The sequence below is a fragment of the Globicephala melas genome, chromosome 1, assembly GCF_963455315.2.
Source record: "Globicephala melas chromosome 1, mGloMel1.2, whole genome shotgun sequence".
Classification (NCBI taxonomy): domain Eukaryota; kingdom Metazoa; phylum Chordata; class Mammalia; order Artiodactyla; family Delphinidae; genus Globicephala; species Globicephala melas.
The window spans coordinates 64,011,095-64,028,839 of record NC_083314.1 but is presented as its reverse complement, the minus strand read 5'-3'; positions in this window follow the sequence as shown (position 1 = coordinate 64,028,839).

Sequence of the window (17,745 nt, the reverse complement as noted above, 5' to 3'; positions counted from 1 at the left end):
GCATGTGGAACCCAGAGTATGATCCACCGTGTGATCGGGAAACGTGTTCAAATGTGTCTCAGTTTTCGTCCCCTGGTACTCGGGTGCAACATTCCAGATGCTTTACTAACACTCCGCCCACTTGGAGAGTCAGTGCCTTTAACCTCCTGTTTGGCCCAGTTTGCAATTTCTGCGGAAGATGAACAGGAATGAGGAGAACCAATGAGAGACTAACTGGAGGTGTCTCGACGGGCAAATTTAACTCTCATTTCCCACCAGGAAGAGGAATTAACCAAAGGCTCAGCGTGCCGTGCCGGAACCACACTAGGGTCTGAAGCAATCCTGCGGTGTTGCGGCCAGCTCACCAGAAAGCGAGTTGAAGAAAGGAGCTCAGGGACACTGTCATTCACAAACCTGCAGAGTTATAAAAGACAGCTATCGTCCAAAAATATATTGAAGTAAGGCTGCCAAGAGGACTTGAAAGCGGGGCAGAATTGCAGGAAACCGATTTCAGGAGGTAGACTGGAATTGCATGTAAAGCATAGGAAAAGAGGCAGAACGTCCACAATGATGCACTTGGCCAAAAAGGGCGTATGCGTTTTTTCCTGAATATATTCAGGAAAAAACGCATATGCCCTTTTGGCCAACCAAGCAAGCTTGCAAAGGAAATCTGCACTACAATGAAGTGTCACTGCCCCCTGGTCAAAAGGGCCATCTGAAAAAAGTGTAAAACCCAGAAAGGCAGGACAGGCCATGGAGAACTGGGAGCCTTGTTATGCTGATGGGCGGGATGTAAATTGCCAACAACCACTCTGGAGAAGTGTATGGTGTTTCCTGAAACATCTAAAAAACAAAGCAACAGAGCCCAGGGCACTTCCACTTATGGTCCTATAGCTTAGGGAAATTAAAATAAAAAAGACACAGCCCCCCCAAAGTTTGGGACGGCTCTGTTTACAAGAACCTCCTTTACGGTACAAGTTCAATATCGCAGAAAGCGAAAAATGGATAAAGAAGTTGTGGTACTTACGCACAATGCAATATCACTCAGCAATGAAATCTATGTCATCAGGCCCGTAGCAGCGTAATGAGTGGATTCAGGTATGATGATTCTAAGTGAAATAAGTCACACAGAAAAAGAAACATCATAACATATCACTACTACACGGAATGTAAACTTGACTACACAGGAACTGAATTACAAAACAGAACAGGGTCTCAAATGTAGAAAAACAACTTATGCTTGCTTAAGGGGAATGTTCAGTTGGGGTGCTGCATAAAACCAGAGATTGAAATTAGCACAGATACCGTTCAATAAGCCAAATATGTAATAGACAAGAGCTATTCCTTGCTCAACGAAGTGGACTAAACACCACATGTTAAACGCCTAAGAATATACCTGACTAGTAATAATCTTAAAACCTATGGATTTATATGTCTCCGAAAGAGAATCAAGCGTGTGTACAGCGGCATAAACGCAACAGTGATAGGATTGGTGAGGTTCGGTGAGCAAATGCAGACCCTTTGAAGTCATATTGCATGGTACCCATTCCATGGGTCTCAACTCTCCAGGTTTAAGGGATTCTTCCTTCAGCTAAAACATGCATGTGGAACCCAGAGTATGATGCACCGAGTGTTCGGGAAACGTGTTCAAATGTGTCTCAGTTTTCGTCCCCTGGTACACGGGCGCAACATTCCAGACGCTTTACTAACACTCTCCCCACTTGGAGAGTCAGTGCCTTTAACCTCCTGTTTGGCCAAGTTTGCAATTTCTGCGGAAAATGAACAGGAATAGGGAGATCCAATGAGAGACTAGCTGGAGGTGTCTGGACAGGCAAATTTAACTCTCATTTCCCACCAGGAAGAGGAATTAAACAAAGGCTCAGCGTAACATGCCGGAACCACACTAGAGCCTGAAGCAATCCTGCGGTGTTGCGCCCAGCTCACCAGACAGCGAGTTGAAGAAAGGAGCTCAGGGGCACTGTCATTCACAAACCTGCAGAGTTATAAATGACAGCTATCGTCCAAAAATATATTGAAGTAAGGCTGCCAAGAGGACTTGAAAGCGGGGCAGAATTGCAGGAAACCGATTTCAGGAGGTAGACTGGAATTGTATGTAAAGCATAGGAAAAGAGGCAGAACGTCCACAATGATGCACTTGGCCAAAAAGGGCGTATGCGTTTTTTCCAGAATATATTCAGGAAAAAACGCATATGCCCTTTTGGCCAACAAAGCAAGCTTGCAAAGGAAATCTGCACTACAATGAAGTCTCACTGCCCCCCGGTGAAAAGGGACATCTGAAAAAAGTGTAAAATCCAGAAAGGCAGGACAGACCATGGAGAACTGGGAGCCTTGTTATGCTGATGGGCGGGATGCAAATTGCCAACAGCCACTCTGGGGAAGTGTATGGTGTTTCCTGAAACATCTAAAAAACAAAGCAACAGAGCCTAGGGCACTTCCAATTATGGTCCTATAGCTTAGGGAAATGAAAATAAAAAAGACACAGCCCCCCCAAAGTTTGGGACGGCTCTGTTTACAAGAATCTCGTTTACGGTACAAGTTCAATATCACTGAAAGCGAAAAATGGATAAAGAAGTTGTGGTACTTACGTACAATGCAATATCACTCAGCAATGAAATCTCTGTCATCAGGCCCGTAGCAGCATAATGAGTGGATTCAGGTACGATGATTCTAAGTGAAATAAGTCACAGAGAAATAGAAACATCATAAGATATCACTACTACACGGAATGTAAACTTGACTACACAGGAACTGAATAACAAAACAGAACAGGGTCTCAAATGTAGAAAACCAACTTATGCTTGCTTAAGGGGAAAGGTGAGTTGGGGTGCTGCATAAAACCAGAGATTGAAATTAGCACAGATACCGTTCCATAAGCCAAATATGTAATAGACAAGAGCTACTCCTTGCTCAACGAAGTGGACTCAACACCCCATATTAAATGCCTAAGAATATACCTGACTAGTAAGAATCTTAAAACCTATGGATTTATATGTCTCCGAAAGAGAATCAAGTGTGTGTACAGCGGTATAAACGCAGCAGTGATAGGATTGGTGAGGTTCGGTGAGCAAATGCAGACCCTTTGAAATCATATTGCATGGTACCCATTCCATGGGTCTCAACTCTCCAGGTTTAAGGGATTCTTCCTTCAGCTAAAACTTGCATGTGGAACCCAGAGTATGATCCACCGTGTGTTCGGGAAACGAGTTCAAATGTGTCTCAGTTTTCGTCCCCTGGTACACGGGCGCAACATTCCAGACGCTTTACTAACACTCTCCCCACTTGGAGAGTCAGTGGCTTTAACCTCCTGTTTGGCCCAGTTTGCAATTTCTGCGGCAGATGAACAGGAATAGGGAGAACCAATGAGAGACTAGCTGGAGGTGTCTGGACGGGCAAATTTAACTCTCATTTCCCACCAGGAAGAGGAATTAACCAAAGGCTCAGCGTGCCGAGCCGGAACCACACTAGGGCCTGAAGCAATCCTGTGGTTTTGCGGCCAGTTCACAAGAAAGCGTGTTGAAGAAAGGAGCTCAGGGGCACTGTCATTCACAAACCTGCAGAGTTATAAATGACAGCTATCGTCAAAAATATATTGAAGTAAGGCTGCCAAGAGGACTTGAAAGCCGGGCAGAATTGCAGGAAACCAATTTCAGGAGGTACACTGGAATTGCATGTAAAGCATAGGAAAAGAGGCAGAACGTCCACAATGATGCACTTGGCTAAAAAGGGCGTATGCGTTTTTTCCTGAATATATTCAGGAAAAAAAAGTACACGCCCTTTTTGGCCAACCAAGCAAGCTTGCAAAGGAAATCTGCACTACAATGAAGTCTCACTGCCCCCCGGTCAAAAGGGCCATCTGAAAAAAGTGTAAAATCCAGAAAGGCAGGACAGGCCATGGAGAACTGGGAGCCTTGTTATGCTGATGGGCGGGATGTAAATTGCCAACAGCCACTCTGGAGAAGTGTATGGTGTTTCCTGAAACATCTGAAAAACAAAGCAACAGAGCCTAGGGCACTTCCACTTATGGTCCTATAGCTTAGGGAAATTAAAATCAAAAAGACACAGCCACCCCACAGTTTGGGACGGCTCTGTTTACAAGAACCTCGTTTACGGTACACGTTCAATATCGCAGAAAGTGAAAAATGGATAAAGAGGTTGTGGTACTTACGTACAATGCAATATGACTCAGCAGTGAAATCTATGTCATCAGGTCTGTAGCAGCATAATGAGTGGATTCAGGTACGATGTTTCTAAGTGAAATAAGTCACACAGAAAAAGAAACATCATAAGATATCACTACTATACGGAATGTAAACTTGGCTACACAGGAACTGAATTACAAAACAGAACAGGGTCTCAAATGTAGAAAACCAACTTATGCTTGCTTAAGGGGAAAGGTGAGTTGGGGTGCTGCATAAAACCAGAGATTGAAATTAGCACAGATACCGTTCCATAAGCCAAATATGTAATAGACAAGAGCTACTCCTTGCTCAACGAAGTGGACTCAACAGCCCATATTAAACGCCTAGGAATATACCTGACTACTAAGAATCTTAAAACCTATGGATTTATATGTCTCCAAAAGAGAATCAAGCGTGTGTACAGTGGCATAAGCGCAGCAGTGATAGGATTGGTGAGATTCGGTGAGCAAATGCAGACCCTTTGAAGTCATATTGCATGGTACCCATTCCATGGGTCCCAACTCTCTAGGTTTAAGGGATTTTTCCTTCAGCTAAAACATGCATGTGGAACCCAGAGTATGATCCACCGTGTGATCGGGAAACGTGTTCAAATGTGTCTCAGTTTTCGTCCCCTGGTACTCGGGTGCAACATTCCAGATGCTTTACTAACACTCCGCCCACTTGGAGAGTCAGTGCCTTTAAACTCCTGTTTGGCCCAGTTTGCAATTTCTGCGGAAGATGAACAGGAATAGGGAGATCCAATGAGAGACTAGCTGGACGTGTCTGGACAGGCAAATTTCACTCTCATTTCCCACCAGGAAGAGGAATTAACCAAAGGCTCAGCGTGCCGTGCCGGAACCACACTAGGGCCTGAAGCAATCCTGCGGTGTTGCGGCCAGCTCACCAGAAAGCGAGTTGAAGAAAGGAGCTCAGGGGCACTGTCATTCACAAACCTGCAGAGTTATAAATGACAGCTATCGTCCAAAAATATATTGAAGTAAGGCTGCCAAGAGGACTTGAAAGCGGGGCAGAATTGCAGGAAACCGATTTCAGGAGGTAGACTGGAATTGCATGTAAAGCATAGGAAAAGAGGCAGAACGTCCACAATGATGCACTTGGCCAAAAAGGGCGTATGCGTTTTTTCCTGAATATATTCAGGAAAAAACGCATACGCCCTTTTGGCCAACCAAGCAAGCTTGCAAAGGAAATCTGCACTACAATGAAGTGTCACAGCCCCCTGGTCAAAAGGGCCATCTGAAAAAAGTGTAAAACCCAGAAAGGCAGGACAGGCCATGGAGAACTGGGAGCCTTGTTATGCTGATGGGCGGGATGTAAATTGCCAACAACCACTCTGGAGAAGTGTATGGTGTTTCCTGAAACATCTAAAAAACAAAGCAACAGAGCCTAGGGCACTTCCACTTATGGTCCTATAGCTTAGGGAAATTAAAATCAAAAAGACACAGCCACCCCAAAGTTTGGGATGCCTCAGTTTACAAGAACCTTGTTTACGGTACAAATTCAATATCACAGAAAGCGAAAAATGGATAAAGAAGTTGTGGTACTTATGTACAATGCAATATCACTCAGCAGTGAAATCTATGTCACCAGGCCCGTCGCAGCATAATGAGTGGATTCAGGTACGATGATTCTAAGTGAAATAAGTCACAGAGAAAAAGAAACATCATAAGATATCACTACTACACGGAATGTAAACTTGGCTACACAGGAACTGAATTACAAAACAGAACAGGGTCTCAAATGTAGAAAACCAACTTATGCTTGCTTAAGGGGAAAGGTGAGTTGGGGTGCTGCATAAAACCAGAGATTGAAATTAGCACAGATACCCTTCCATAAGCCAAATATGTAATAGACAAGAGCTACTCCTTGCTCAACGAAGTGGACTCAACACCCCATATTAAACGCCTAAGAATATACCTGACTAGTAAGAATCTTAAAACCTATGGATTTATATGATTCCGAAAGAGAATAAAGAGTGTGTACAGCGGCATAAACGCAGCAGTGTTAGGATTGGTGAGGTTCGGTGAGCAAATGCAGTCCCTTTGAAGTCATATTGCATGGTACCCATTCCATGGGTCTCAACTCTCCAGGTTTAAGGGATCCTTCCTTCAGCTAAAACATGCATGTGGAACCCAGAGTATGATCCACCGTGTGATCGGGAAACGTGTTCAAATTTGTCTCAGTTTTCGTCCCCTGGTACTCGGGTGCAACATTCCAGACGCTTTACTAACACTCTCCCCACTTGGAGAGTCAGTGCCTTTAACCTCCTGTTTGGCCCAGTTTGCAAATTCTGCGGAAGATGAACAAGAATAGGGAGAACCAATGAGAGACTAGCTGGAGGTGTCTGGACGGGCAAATTTAACTCTCATTTCCCACCAGAAAGAGGAATTAACCAAAGGCTCAGCGTGCCGAGCCGGAACCACACTAGGGCCTGAAGCAATCCTGTGGTTTTGCGGCCAGTTCACAAGAAAGCGTGTTGAAGAAAGGAGCTCAGGGGCACTGTCATTCACAAACCTGCAGAGTTATAAATGACAGCTATCGTCAAAAATATATTGAAGTAAGTCTGCCAAGAGGACTTGAAAGCCGGGTAGAATTGCAGGAAACCGATTTCAGGAGGTAGACTGGAAATGCATGTAAAGCAGAGGAAAAGAGGCAGAACGTCCACAATGATGCACTTGGCTAAAAAGGGCGTATGCGTTTTTTCCTGAATATATTCAGGAAAAAACGTACACGCCCTTTTTGGCCAACCAAGCAAGCTTGCAAAGGAAATCTGCACTACAATGAAGTCTCACTGCCCCCCGGTCAAAAGGGCCATCTGAAAAAAGTGTAAAATCCAGAAAGGCAGGACAGGCCATGGAGAACTGGGAACCTTGTTATGCTGATGGGCGGGATGTAAATTGCCAACAGCCACTCTGGAGAAGTGTATGGTGTTTCCTGAAACATCTGAAAAACAAAGCAACAGAGCCTAGGGCACTTCCACTTATGGTCCTATAGCTTAGGGAAATTAAATTCAAAAAGACACAGCCACCCCACAGTTTGGGACGGCTCTGTTTACAAGAACCTCCTTTACGGTACAAGTTCAATAACACTGAAAGCGAAAAATGGATAAAGAGGTTGTGGTACTTACGTACAATGCAATATCACTCAGCAATGAAATCTCTGTCATCAGGCCCGTAGCAGCATAATGAGTGGATTCAGGTACGATGATTCTAAGTGAAATAAGTCACAGAGAAATAGAAACATCATAAGATATCACTACTACACGGAATGTAAACTTGACTACACAGGAACTGAATTACAAAACAGAACAGGGTCTCAAATGTAGAAAAACAACTTATGCTTGCTTAAGGGGAATGTTCAGTTGGGGTGCTGCATAAAACCAGAGATTGAAATTAGCACAGATACCGTTCAATAAGCCAAATATGTAATAGACAAGAGCTATTCCTTGCTCAACGAAGTGGACTAAACACCACATGTTAAACGCCTAAGAATATACCTGACTAGTAATAATCTTAAAACCTATGGATTTATATGTCTCCGAAAGAGAATCAAGCGTGTGTACAGCGGCATAAACGCAACAGTGATAGGATTGGTGAGGTTCGGTGAGCAAATGCAGACCCTTTGAAGTCATATTGCATGGTACCCATTCCATGGGTCTCAACTCTCCAGGTTTAAGGGATTCTTCCTTCAGCTAAAACATGCATGTGGAACCCAGAGTATGATGCACCGAGTGTTCGGGAAACGTGTTCAAATGTGTCTCAGTTTTCGTCCCCTGGTACACGGGCGCAACATTCCAGACGCTTTACTAACACTCTCCCCACTTGGAGAGTCAGTGCCTTTAACCTCCTGTTTGGCCAAGTTTGCAATTTCTGCGGAAAATGAACAGGAATAGGGAGATCCAATGAGAGACTAGCTGGAGGTGTCTGGACAGGCAAATTTAACTCTCATTTCCCACCAGGAAGAGGAATTAAACAAAGGCTCAGCGTAACATGCCGGAACCACACTAGAGCCTGAAGCAATCCTGCGGTGTTGCGCCCAGCTCACCAGACAGCGAGTTGAAGAAAGGAGCTCAGGGGCACTGTCATTCACAAACCTGCAGAGTTATAAATGACAGCTATCGTCCAAAAATATATTGAAGTAAGGCTGCCAAGAGGACTTGAAAGCGGGGCAGAATTGCAGGAAACCGATTTCAGGAGGTAGACTGGAATTGTATGTAAAGCATAGGAAAAGAGGCAGAACGTCCACAATGATGCACTTGGCCAAAAAGGGCGTATGCGTTTTTTCCAGAATATATTCAGGAAAAAACGCATATGCCCTTTTGGCCAACAAAGCAAGCTTGCAAAGGAAATCTGCACTACAATGAAGTCTCACTGCCCCCCGGTGAAAAGGGACATCTGAAAAAAGTGTAAAATCCAGAAAGGCAGGACAGACCATGGAGAACTGGGAGCCTTGTTATGCTGATGGGCGGGATGCAAATTGCCAACAGCCACTCTGGGGAAGTGTATGGTGTTTCCTGAAACATCTAAAAAACAAAGCAACAGAGCCTAGGGCACTTCCAATTATGGTCCTATAGCTTAGGGAAATGAAAATAAAAAAGACACAGCCCCCCCAAAGTTTGGGACGGCTCTGTTTACAAGAATCTCGTTTACGGTACAAGTTCAATATCACTGAAAGCGAAAAATGGATAAAGAAGTTGTGGTACTTACGTACAATGCAATATCACTCAGCAATGAAATCTCTGTCATCAGGCCCGTAGCAGCATAATGAGTGGATTCAGGTACGATGATTCTAAGTGAAATAAGTCACAGAGAAATAGAAACATCATAAGATATCACTACTACACGGAATGTAAACTTGACTACACAGGAACTGAATAACAAAACAGAACAGGGTCTCAAATGTAGAAAACCAACTTATGCTTGCTTAAGGGGAAAGGTGAGTTGGGGTGCTGCATAAAACCAGAGATTGAAATTAGCACAGATACCGTTCCATAAGCCAAATATGTAATAGACAAGAGCTACTCCTTGCTCAACGAAGTGGACTCAACACCCCATATTAAATGCCTAAGAATATACCTGACTAGTAAGAATCTTAAAACCTATGGATTTATATGTCTCCGAAAGAGAATCAAGTGTGTGTACAGCGGTATAAACGCAGCAGTGATAGGATTGGTGAGGTTCGGTGAGCAAATGCAGACCCTTTGAAATCATATTGCATGGTACCCATTCCATGGGTCTCAACTCTCCAGGTTTAAGGGATTCTTCCTTCAGCTAAAACTTGCATGTGGAACCCAGAGTATGATCCACCGTGTGTTCGGGAAACGAGTTCAAATGTGTCTCAGTTTTCGTCCCCTGGTACACGGGCGCAACATTCCAGACGCTTTACTAACACTCTCCCCACTTGGAGAGTCAGTGGCTTTAACCTCCTGTTTGGCCCAGTTTGCAATTTCTGCGGCAGATGAACAGGAATAGGGAGAACCAATGAGAGACTAGCTGGAGGTGTCTGGACGGGCAAATTTAACTCTCATTTCCCACCAGGAAGAGGAATTAACCAAAGGCTCAGCGTGCCGAGCCGGAACCACACTAGGGCCTGAAGCAATCCTGTGGTTTTGCGGCCAGTTCACAAGAAAGCGTGTTGAAGAAAGGAGCTCAGGGGCACTGTCATTCACAAACCTGCAGAGTTATAAATGACAGCTATCGTCAAAAATATATTGAAGTAAGGCTGCCAAGAGGACTTGAAAGCCGGGCAGAATTGCAGGAAACCAATTTCAGGAGGTACACTGGAATTGCATGTAAAGCATAGGAAAAGAGGCAGAACGTCCACAATGATGCACTTGGCTAAAAAGGGCGTATGCGTTTTTTCCTGAATATATTCAGGAAAAAAAAGTACACGCCCTTTTTGGCCAACCAAGCAAGCTTGCAAAGGAAATCTGCACTACAATGAAGTCTCATTGCCCCCCGGTCAAAAGGGCCATCTGAAAAAAGTGTAAAATCCAGAAAGGCAGGACAGGCCATGGAGAACTGGGAGCCTTGTTATGCTGATGGGCGGGATGTAAATTGCCAACAGCCACTCTGGAGAAGTGTATGGTGTTTCCTGAAACATCTGAAAAACAAAGCAACAGAGCCTAGGGCACTTCCACTTATGGTCCTATAGCTTAGGGAAATTAAAATCAAAAAGACACAGCCACCCCACAGTTTGGGACGGCTCTGTTTACAAGAACCTCGTTTACGGTACACGTTCAATATCGCAGAAAGTGAAAAATGGATAAAGAGGTTGTGGTACTTACGTACAATGCAATATGACTCAGCAGTGAAATCTATGTCATCAGGTCTGTAGCAGCATAATGAGTGGATTCAGGTACGATGTTTCTAAGTGAAATAAGTCACACAGAAAAAGAAACATCATAAGATATCACTACTATACGGAATGTAAACTTGGCTACACAGGAACTGAATTACAAAACAGAACAGGGTCTCAAATGTAGAAAACCAACTTATGCTTGCTTAAGGGGAAAGGTGAGTTGGGGTGCTGCATAAAACCAGAGATTGAAATTAGCACAGATACCGTTCCATAAGCCAAATATGTAATAGACAAGAGCTACTCCTTGCTCAACGAAGTGGACTCAACAGCCCATATTAAACGCCTAGGAATATACCTGACTACTAAGAATCTTAAAACCTATGGATTTATATGTCTCCAAAAGAGAATCAAGCGTGTGTACAGTGGCATAAGCGCAGCAGTGATAGGATTGGTGAGATTCGGTGAGCAAATGCAGACCCTTTGAAGTCATATTGCATGGTACCCATTCCATGGGTCCCAACTCTCTAGGTTTAAGGGATTTTTCCTTCAGCTAAAACATGCATGTGGAACCCAGAGTATGATCCACCGTGTGATCGGGAAACGTGTTCAAATGTGTCTCAGTTTTCGTCCCCTGGTACTCGGGTGCAACATTCCAGATGCTTTACTAACACTCCGCCCACTTGGAGAGTCAGTGCCTTTAAACTCCTGTTTGGCCCAGTTTGCAATTTCTGCGGAAGATGAACAGGAATAGGGAGATCCAATGAGAGACTAGCTGGACGTGTCTGGACAGGCAAATTTCACTCTCATTTCCCACCAGGAAGAGGAATTAACCAAAGGCTCAGCGTGCCGTGCCGGAACCACACTAGGGCCTGAAGCAATCCTGCGGTGTTGCGGCCAGCTCACCAGAAAGCGAGTTGAAGAAAGGAGCTCAGGGGCACTGTCATTCACAAACCTGCAGAGTTATAAATGACAGCTATCGTCCAAAAATATATTGAAGTAAGGCTGCCAAGAGGACTTGAAAGCGGGGCAGAATTGCAGGAAACCGATTTCAGGAGGTAGACTGGAATTGCATGTAAAGCATAGGAAAAGAGGCAGAACGTCCACAATGATGCACTTGGCCAAAAAGGGCGTATGCGTTTTTTCCTGAATATATTCAGGAAAAAACGCATACGCCCTTTTGGCCAACCAAGCAAGCTTGCAAAGGAAATCTGCACTACAATGAAGTGTCACAGCCCCCTGGTCAAAAGGGCCATCTGAAAAAAGTGTAAAACCCAGAAAGGCAGGACAGGCCATGGAGAACTGGGAGCCTTGTTATGCTGATGGGCGGGATGTAAATTGCCAACAACCACTCTGGAGAAGTGTATGGTGTTTCCTGAAACATCTAAAAAACAAAGCAACAGAGCCTAGGGCACTTCCACTTATGGTCCTATAGCTTAGGGAAATTAAAATCAAAAAGACACAGCCACCCCAAAGTTTGGGATGCCTCAGTTTACAAGAACCTTGTTTACGGTACAAATTCAATATCACAGAAAGCGAAAAATGGATAAAGAAGTTGTGGTACTTATGTACAATGCAATATCACTCAGCAGTGAAATCTATGTCACCAGGCCCGTCGCAGCATAATGAGTGGATTCAGGTACGATGATTCTAAGTGAAATAAGTCACAGAGAAAAAGAAACATCATAAGATATCACTACTACACGGAATGTAAACTTGGCTACACAGGAACTGAATTACAAAACAGAACAGGGTCTCAAATGTAGAAAACCAACTTATGCTTGCTTAAGGGGAAAGGTGAGTTGGGGTGCTGCATAAAACCAGAGATTGAAATTAGCACAGATACCCTTCCATAAGCCAAATATGTAATAGACAAGAGCTACTCCTTGCTCAACGAAGTGGACTCAACACCCCATATTAAACGCCTAAGAATATACCTGACTAGTAAGAATCTTAAAACCTATGGATTTATATGATTCCGAAAGAGAATAAAGAGTGTGTACAGCGGCATAAACGCAGCAGTGTTAGGATTGGTGAGGTTCGGTGAGCAAATGCAGTCCCTTTGAAGTCATATTGCATGGTACCCATTCCATGGGTCTCAACTCTCCAGGTTTAAGGGATCCTTCCTTCAGCTAAAACATGCATGTGGAACCCAGAGTATGATCCACCGTGTGATCGGGAAACGTGTTCAAATTTGTCTCAGTTTTCGTCCCCTGGTACTCGGGTGCAACATTCCAGACGCTTTACTAACACTCTCCCCACTTGGAGAGTCAGTGCCTTTAACCTCCTGTTTGGCCCAGTTTGCAAATTCTGCGGAAGATGAACAAGAATAGGGAGAACCAATGAGAGACTAGCTGGAGGTGTCTGGACGGGCAAATTTAACTCTCATTTCCCACCAGAAAGAGGAATTAACCAAAGGCTCAGCGTGCCGAGCCGGAACCACACTAGGGCCTGAAGCAATCCTGTGGTTTTGCGGCCAGTTCACAAGAAAGCGTGTTGAAGAAAGGAGCTCAGGGGCACTGTCATTCACAAACCTGCAGAGTTATAAATGACAGCTATCGTCAAAAATATATTGAAGTAAGTCTGCCAAGAGGACTTGAAAGCCGGGTAGAATTGCAGGAAACCGATTTCAGGAGGTAGACTGGAAATGCATGTAAAGCAGAGGAAAAGAGGCAGAACGTCCACAATGATGCACTTGGCTAAAAAGGGCGTATGCGTTTTTTCCTGAATATATTCAGGAAAAAACGTACACGCCCTTTTTGGCCAACCAAGCAAGCTTGCAAAGGAAATCTGCACTACAATGAAGTCTCACTGCCCCCCGGTCAAAAGGGCCATCTGAAAAAAGTGTAAAATCCAGAAAGGCAGGACAGGCCATGGAGAACTGGGAACCTTGTTATGCTGATGGGCGGGATGTAAATTGCCAACAGCCACTCTGGAGAAGTGTATGGTGTTTCCTGAAACATCTGAAAAACAAAGCAACAGAGCCTAGGGCACTTCCACTTATGGTCCTATAGCTTAGGGAAATTAAATTCAAAAAGACACAGCCACCCCACAGTTTGGGACGGCTCTGTTTACAAGAACCTCCTTTACGGTACAAGTTCAATAACACTGAAAGCGAAAAATGGATAAAGAGGTTGTGGTACTTACGTACAATGCAATATCACTCAGCAATGAAATCTCTGTCATCAGGCCCGTAGCAGCATAATGAGTGGATTCAGGTACGATGATTCTAAGTGAAATAAGTCACAGAGAAATAGAAACATCATAAGATATCACTACTACACGGAATGTAAACTTGACTACACAGGAACTGAATTACAAAACAGAACAGGGTCTCAAATGTAGAAAACCAACTTATGCTTGCTTAAGGGGAAAGGTGAGTTGGGGTGCTGCATAAAACCAGAGATTGAAATTAGCACAGATACCGTTCCATAAGCCAAATATGTAATAGACAAGAGCTACTCCTTGCTCAACGAAGTGGACTCAACACCCCATATTAAATGCCTAAGAATATACCTGACTAGTAAGAATCTTAAAACCTATGGATTTATATGTCTCCGAAAGAGAATCAAGTGTGTGTACAGCGGTATAAACGCAGCAGTGATAGGATTGGTGAGGTTCGGTGAGCAAATGCAGACCCTTTGAAATCATATTGCATGGTACCCATTCCATGGGTCTCAACTCTCCAGGTTTAAGGGATTCTTCCTTCAGCTAAAACATGCATGTGGAACCCAGAGTATGATCCACCGTGTGTTCGGGAAACGTGTTCAAATGTGTCTCAGTTTTCGTCCCCTGGTACACGGGCGCAACATTCCAGACGCTTTACTAACACTCTCCCCACTTGGAGAGTCAGTGCCTTTAACCTCCTGTTTGGCCCAGTTTGCAATTTCTGCGGACAATGAACAGGAATAGGGAGATCCAATGAGAGACTAGCTGGAGGTGTCTGGACAGGCAAATTTAACTCTCATTTCCCACCAGGAAGAGGAATTAAACAAAGGCTCAGCGTGCCGTGCCGGAACCACACTAGGGCCTGAAGGAATCCTGCGGTGTTTCGGACAGCTCACCAGAAAGCGTGTTGAAGAAAGGAGCTCAGGGGCACTGTCATTCACAAACCTGCAGAGTTATAAATGACAGCTATCGTCCAAAAATATATTGAAGTAAGGCTGCCAAGAGGACTTGAAAGCGGGGCAGAATTGCAGGAAACCGATTTCAGGAGGTAGACTGGAATTGCATGTAAAGCATAGGAAAAGAGGCAGAACGTCCACAATGATGCACTTGGCCAAAAAGGGCGTATGCGTTTTTTCCTGAATATATTCAGGAAAAAAAAGTACACGCCCTTTTTGGCCAACCAAGCAAGCTTGCAAAGGAAATCTGCACTACAATGAAGTCTCACTGCCCCCCGGTCAAAAGGGCCATCTGAAAAAAGTGTAAAATCCAGAAAGGCAGGACAGGCCATGGAGAACTGGGAGCCTTGTTATGCTGATGGGCGGGATGTAAATTGCCAACAGCCACTCTGGAGAAGTGTATGGTGTTTCCTGAAACATCTGAAAAACAAAGCAACAGAGCCTAGGGCACTTCCACTTATGGTCCTATAGCTTAGGGAAATTAAAATCAAAAAGACACAGCCACCCCACAGTTTGGGACGGCTCTGTTTACAAGAACCTCGTTTACGGTACACGTTCAATATCGCAGAAAGTGAAAAATGGATAAAGAGGTTGTGGTACTTACGTACAATGCAATATGACTCAGCAGTGAAATCTATGTCATCAGGTCTGTAGCAGCATAATGAGTGGATTCAGGTACGATGTTTCTAAGTGAAATAAGTCACACAGAAAAAGAAACATCATAAGATATCACTACTATACGGAATGTAAACTTGGCTACACAGGAACTGAATTACAAAACAGAACAGGGTCTCAAATGTAGAAAACCAACTTATGCTTGCTTAAGGGGAAAGGTGAGTTGGGGTGCTGCATAAAACCAGAGATTGAAATTAGCACAGATACCGTTCCATAAGCCAAATATGTAATAGACAAGAGCTACTCCTTGCTCAACGAAGTGGACTCAACAGCCCATATTAAACGCCTAGGAATATACCTGACTACTAAGAATCTTAAAACCTATGGATTTATATGTCTCCAAAAGAGAATCAAGCGTGTGTACAGTGGCATAAGCGCAGCAGTGATAGGATTGGTGAGATTCGGTGAGCAAATGCAGACCCTTTGAAGTCATATTGCATGGTACCCATTCCATGGGTCCCAACTCTCTAGGTTTAAGGGATTTTTCCTTCAGCTAAAACATGCATGTGGAACCCAGAGTATGATCCACCGTGTGATCGGGAAACGTGTTCAAATGTGTCTCAGTTTTCGTCCCCTGGTACTCGGGTGCAACATTCCAGATGCTTTACTAACACTCCGCCCACTTGGAGAGTCAGTGCCTTTAAACTCCTGTTTGGCCCAGTTTGCAATTTCTGCGGAAGATGAACAGGAATAGGGAGATCCAATGAGAGACTAGCTGGACGTGTCTGGACAGGCAAATTTCACTCTCATTTCCCACCAGGAAGAGGAATTAACCAAAGGCTCAGCGTGCCGTGCCGGAACCACACTAGGGCCTGAAGCAATCCTGCGGTGTTGCGGCCAGCTCACCAGAAAGCGAGTTGAAGAAAGGAGCTCAGGGGCACTGTCATTCACAAACCTGCAGAGTTATAAATGACAGCTATCGTCCAAAAATATATTGAAGTAAGGCTGCCAAGAGGACTTGAAAGCGGGGCAGAATTGCAGGAAACCGATTTCAGGAGGTAGACTGGAATTGCATGTAAAGCATAGGAAAAGAGGCAGAACGTCCACAATGATGCACTTGGCCAAAAAGGGCGTATGCGTTTTTTCCTGAATATATTCAGGAAAAAACGCATACGCCCTTTTGGCCAACCAAGCAAGCTTGCAAAGGAAATCTGCACTACAATGAAGTGTCACTGCCCCCCGGTACAAAAGGGCCATCTGAAAAAAGTGTAAAATCCAGAAAGGCAGGACAGGCCATGGAGAACTGGGAGCCTTGTTATGCTGATGGGCGGGATGTAAATTACCAACAGCCACTCTGGAGAATTGTATGGTGTTTCCTGAAACATCTAAAAAAGAAAGCAACAGAGCGTAGGGCACTTCCACTTATGGTCCTATAGCTTAGGGAAATTAAAATCAAAAACACACAGCCCCCCCAAAGTTTGAGACGGCTCTGTTTACAAGAATCTCATTTACGGTACAAGTTCAATATCACTGAAAGCGAAAAATGGATAAAGAAGTTGTGGTACTTACGTACAATGCAATATCACTCAGCAATGAAATCTGTGTCATCAGGCCCGTAGCAGCATAATGAGTGTATTCAGGTACGATGATTCTAAGTGAAATAAGTCACAGAGAAATAGAAACATCATAAGATATCACTACTACACGGAATGTAAACTTGACTACACAGGAACTGAATTACAAAACAGAACAGGGTCTCAAATGTAGAAAACCAACTTATGCTTGCTTAAGGGGAAAGGTGAGTTGGGGTGCTGCATAAAACCAGAGATTGAAATTAGCACAGATACCGTTCCATAAGCCAAATATGTAATAGACAAGAGCTACTCCTTGCTCAACGAAGTGGACTCAACACCCCATATTAAACGCCTAAGAATATACCTGACTAGTAAGAATCTTAAAACCTATGGATTTATATGACTCCGAAAGAGAATCAAGCATGTGTACAGCGGCATAAACGCAGCAGTGTTAGGATTGGGGAGGTTTGGTGAGCAAATGCAGACCCTTTGAAGTCATATTGCATGGTACCCATTCCATGGGTCTCAACTCTCCAGGTTTAAGGGATCCTTCCTTCAGCTAAAACATGCATGTGGAACCCAGAGTATGATCCACTGTGTGATCGGGAAACGTGTTCAAATGTGTCTCAGTTTTCGTCCCCTGGTACTCGGGTGCAACATTCCAGACGCTTTACTAACACTCTCCCCACTTGGAGAGTCAGTGCCTTTAACCTCCTGTTTGGCCCAGTTTGCAATTTCTGCGGAAGATGAACAGGAATAGGGAGAACCAATGAGAGACTAGCTGGAGGTGTCTGGACGGGCAAATTTAACTCTCATTTCCCACCAGGAAGAGGAATTAACCAAAGGCTCAGCGTGCCGAGCCGGAACCACACTAGGGCCTGAAGCAATCCTGTGGTTTTGCGGCCAGTTCACAAGAAAGCGTGTTGAAGAAAGGAGCTC